General features: G+C 38.1%; 2 protein-coding genes and 1 long non-coding RNA gene across 7 annotated transcripts in view; 2 read left to right on the top strand and 1 right to left on the bottom strand.

The window, feature by feature from the left end:
• The window catches only part of LOC132958486 (uncharacterized), a 7,105-nt gene extending 3,898 nt beyond the window's left edge, over window positions 1-3,207 (top strand). Inside the window, exon 2 of the long non-coding RNA XR_009666787.1 lies at window positions 2,979-3,207. This is a non-coding gene — a long non-coding RNA (uncharacterized LOC132958486). The remainder of the gene's footprint in view (window positions 1-2,978) is intronic.
• The window catches only part of hmgb2b (high mobility group box 2b), a 100,578-nt gene that overhangs the window by 72,884 nt on the left and 22,694 nt on the right, over window positions 1-5,000 (top strand). The gene's annotated exons all lie outside the window — the stretch shown is intronic.
• The window catches only part of ctc1 (CTS telomere maintenance complex component 1), a 14,320-nt gene continuing 13,615 nt past the window's right edge, over window positions 4,296-5,000 (bottom strand). For both annotated transcript variants that reach the window (XM_061031328.1, XM_061031327.1), the window contains one exon: window positions 4,296-5,000. This exon is cut by the window's right edge and continues 213 nt beyond it. The gene's annotated coding sequence lies outside the window, so the exon portion shown is untranslated.

Here is a 5,000-nt window from a genome sequence, read left to right as displayed (position 1 = left end):
TTGAGTTCAGATCTCTCGCGGACCGTACTCGAGTACACACGAATCGTGCCTGAGACCGCCTCGTCAAGTCTGTCACGCTTGTGTTCAGACTGATCAAATGAACGGGGGTCTCATTTATAACCGTTACATAGGCACAAAACGGGGCCTGAAACTGGAGTACAACATATCTCACGCAAAGTCTGTGATCTATAAAAACACACCTGATGGTAAAATGTGTGCACCGGTAAGCACACTTTAAACAGGTGTTACCACATTTCGGAGGCAGAGGAAAATGGCGACAGGTGGCGAGGTTGTGAATTGAAGCCTGCAGAATGTATTGATTTCTCTCTTCCACATTTTATTTCACCCTTAAAGATGCTTAACAAGCTCCACCTTCTCGTTACTTCTGCCCTCTGCAGAAACTTATATAACGAAAATACAATAAACTCAGAGCTTTAAGATAATCCAAAGGGTGATTGTAGGTGTAGTTTTAGTCACACATTTATCATTTATGTCACACTGAAAGAGATTAAAGTACTTTTTATATTTCTCTGCTGCCTTCAATGGGAACAAATATTTTAAATGTAGTATTGGTTTATAGTTGTGATTTGTTCCCTGTGTGATCAGGTTAAAAGCAATAAAAGAACAGAGACTGAAAGTTTGAAACCTCAGACAGACACTGATTTAAGTTTGTTTGTTGAACTGGGATACTTTGACTTGTTTCTGTTCTCTCTTCAACAATAAAACCAGTCTGACTGTTCTCTCTTCAACAATAAAACCAGTCTGACTGTTGATGCCTTCAGGTGTCTGACTAAAACCAGGAATTTAATACATTCCCCTCTGTCACTGAGGATCAGAGATCACACTCTCGTAATATAAGGACACTGACAGCTCCTACAGCACTTGAACACAACGGCCGCATCTGTGGAAAGTCCAAACTCTTTACTTTCACTTCCGCATCGGCAGCCAATCAGAAACAGAGCTGCTGACGAGTCATCAGTCACCAGCAGGACAACTTTGTAACAGGCGGTGGGATTTGATGTGATAAATTTGGCTATTAAAATAATATTAATAATTATGATTAATTCATTATTAATATGAATTAGCAAAACTATTAATTTGAATAAATAACTATGGGGGCCACCTTGAAATCAGGGAATCCTAACAAAATTACACTAAATCACTCTAATTTTATTCATTTTTAATTAATATCTGTATTTAAATGAATTGAAGGCATGAATCTGTACACTGGCTCTTGAATCCAGCTGTTATAACAATGCTAAAACAATAATCATAGAAAACTGCTCTTTAAATTATACCACTCTACATCCTTCACCAGAGATTCAATGAGCCTTGTGTTCATTCTTTGATCTCTGGGTGAACAGGAGCCATCCGAGTCCTCTGATCTGTTGAAACTTCTCAGCTTCTAACCCACAGCAGGAAACCTACAGGTAGCAGAAGAGGGCTTGATGTCATCTCTGCCTCTGGGGGCTGAGAAGTCACCCACCCCCCCTTCCCATGTGATGATTCAAACCAGTCAAGGTTAGGATGACTTTACCTAAACACAGCAATAAAGCTGGTTTATTTAAGGCCTCGCACAGGGCACCGATTATTTTCAAACCTTAATAATGATCAACTGTCATTTGTTTTAATAACATCAAGTTTGACTGCCTAAAATATTGCTACAGTAAAATGTTCCCTGTGAGTAAGCTGCTAAGCAGAGAGCGCACCAGAGCAGTTGGGGGTTTGGTGCCTTGCTCAAAGGCACCTCGGCGGTGCTCAGGAAGTGCCCAAGCACTGGTCCGTACCGGGACTTGATACTGCATACATACAGCAGGACATAACCGTCAGACCATCGGCACCCCATTTACATGTATATTTATTTGGCAATTAGAATAAAATAGCTGATTTTCTTTTCTTTAAATACTTGCTTTAACTTTGGAAAGGATATCTGAACCCCATAGTCACTTTTGACCACAAAGGATTCGGTCTAAGCAGTCGATACACACTATTATATGTGTCTGTGGCTTCAGCTTTGTAATGATTTGGGGAATATATTTGACCTGTTTAAGGGGACACAAGGGGTAAAGTTATGTAGTTTTCAACCACTTAAGGGGCTTGTTTGAGCCATAAATGCCAGGGCCAAATGTTTCTTGCAGTCCAGTGCTGGTTTCACCTCCTGAACCTCAGCTGCACATCCTAGATTTTTTATTTATATTATATTCATCAAAATGTTCATTTTAAATCACATTGATCCTGTAAAATATTCATTACAGAGTTCAACTATTTTAATCTGTTGTCATCTGATGATGGAAAACTTTTTTCAGAACAATCTACAAAAAGGTAAACATGAGGAAGTTAAATATGATCTGAACCAAAACTCAACAGCTGACTCTGTATGTGTGTGTGTGTGTGTGTGTGTGTGTGTGTGTGTGTGTGTGTGTGTGTCAGCGGTGAGCAGCAGTGTCTCTGTTCAGCATTTTGTTGTTTGGTTCCTTTTTCTCTGATTGTCAACAGACGCCTGAAAGCAGCGTCTAAGGAAAGTCCCCACTCTTTACTTTTACTTCCTTCTCACTCAGCAGCCAATCAGGAGCTGACATGCTGAAGCGTCATCTGTTACCAGGAGCAGCTTTCTGATGTTGAGCTGCAGCAGAGAGTGGAGGGGCTCAGACGCCCCCTGCTGGTCAACCTGAGTACTTTAAAGTCTGTACTGAGAAACAAATCCAAACTGCAACTGAAGCTTCATTTTAGTGTTCATATTTTTAATCAAACTATGAAGTCAGAAAGTCATTAATGTGACACCTCTGAATATTTCACTGAAAAACATCAACAGCTCTACAAACATGGAATTAATCACCATGGCAGTGATTAAACATCATGTTGATAAAGTTATTTGTTTGTTGTCACATCCTGATTCTTTTTCTTAACTTCATTTGTAAACACTTGTGGATTCTTTACTTGATATAAGTCGACTTTTATAAACATGTATTTACATTAAGTAGGGGTCTAAATGTTTGAAAAACAATCCTTTTTATTTACTCAATGGTCTGATCCTGATGACATAATTTTACCTGTTGGAGGAGGTGATTAAAGTGACATCATGTACCTGCAGGGTTTAGTAAAAAACAGCAACAAGAAAAGGAAGACGAGCCAGCTCTTATTCCAGGCCACAGAATGTTTTAAAGTCACTTTTTGTAGTGTTAAGTAAGGTACAGGGTCGTCTTCTTTTTTAAACAAGATCATGCTTTGGGTTTCCTGGTCTGCTTTGCTTGAAATGAGAAATTAATTTCCAAAAATGATTTGTTTTTCTTTTTTTGGAAAATTATTTCAAGATTAAAACTCGGGCTGGTTTATTGAAGGCCTCCCACGGGGCACCAATTATGTCCGTACCCACTGTCATGAAGCCACAGGTGGATACGTGCGTGGAACCCACTGCCATTAGCCACATGTGGAGACTAGCTTGGTATCACTGTCATAAAGCCACAGGTGGAGACATATAGGAACACAAGGGGTAAAGTTATGTAGTATTAAACTTCTTAAGGGGCTGGTTTGAGCCATAAATGGCACGGCCAAATGTTTCTTTCAGTCTCTTGCTGGCTTCACCTCCATAGCCACAGATGCACATTTTAGATTTTGTATTTATATTCTATTCATCAAGAGTTTCCTTTTAAATCACATTGATCCTGTAAAGTGTGTATGACAGAGTTCAACTATGTTAACTTATTGTCATCTAAAGATGAAAAACTTTTTTCAGAACAATCTACAAAAAGGTAAACATGAGGAAGTTAAATATGATCTAAACCAAAACTTAACAGCTGACTGTATGTGTATTTGTGAGTGTGTGTGTGTGTCTGTGTGTCTGTGTGTGTGTGTGTGTGTGTGTGTGTGTGTGTGTGTGTCAGCGGTGAGCAGCAGCGTCTCTGTTCAGCATTTTGTTGTTTGGTTCCTTTTTCTCTGATTGTCAGCAGATGCCTGAAAGCAGCGTCTAAGGATGCTGAAGCGTCATCAGTTACCAGGAGCAGCTTTCTGATGTTGAGCTGCAGCAGAGAGTAGAGGGGCTCAGACGCCCCCTGCTGGTCAACCTGAGTACTTTAAAGTCTGTACTGAGAAACAAATCCAAACTGCAACTGAAGCTTCATTTTAGTGTTCATATTTTTAATCAAACTATGAAGTCAGAAAGTCATTAATGTGACACCTCTGAATATTTCACTGAAAAACATCAACAGCTCTACAAACATGGAATTAATCACCTTGGCAGTGATTAAACATCATGTTGATAAAGTTATTTGTTTGTTGTCACGTCCTGATTCTTTTGATTCTTTTTTTTAACTTCATTTGTAAACACTTGTGGATTCTTTACTTAATAAGAATTGAAGATATAAACATGTATTTACATTAAATGGGGGTCTACATGTTTGAAAAACAATCCTTTTTATTTACTTAATGGTCTGACCCTGATGACATCATTGTACCTGTTGGGTTTAGTAAAAAACAACAAGAAAAAGAAGACGAGCCAGCTCTTATTCCACGCCACAAAATGTTTTAAAGTCACTTTTTGTCGTGTTGACTAAGTGTGCAGGCTCGTCTTCTTTAAAAATAAATAAAACAGTTTTAGTATTCTGATTGTATCTTGTATCTGTGATGACATCATCATACAGGAAAACAAAGTGAAAATATATTAAGTTTTTAATTAATCAGAATATTTTTTCTGATAATAAACAGATGGAAAAATATATAAACAGGCCTATCAGCCAATTAAACTCCAGTAACACACATGGTCATCTGTTGCTAGGCAAAGTCAATGATCATGTTAAACAGCAGAAAATAGTTAAAGAGCTGAAACGCCCCCTGCTGATTCTTCATTATTATGACGCCACACAGCAGATAGGACATAGATATATTATAACATTTTATAACAAAATGTAAATACATTTTATTTTAATTTCTTCCTGAAAGTAACATTTCAACTCTAAGACTTTTGAGTTTGATGTTTTAATAACTTAAAAACGTATTTAATAACT

Source organism: Labrus mixtus, chromosome 23, assembly GCF_963584025.1.
Source record: "Labrus mixtus chromosome 23, fLabMix1.1, whole genome shotgun sequence".
In the NCBI taxonomy this organism is placed as follows: Eukaryota; Metazoa; Chordata; class Actinopteri; order Labriformes; family Labridae; genus Labrus; species Labrus mixtus.
This window is presented reverse-complemented; position numbering and strand designations above follow the sequence as displayed.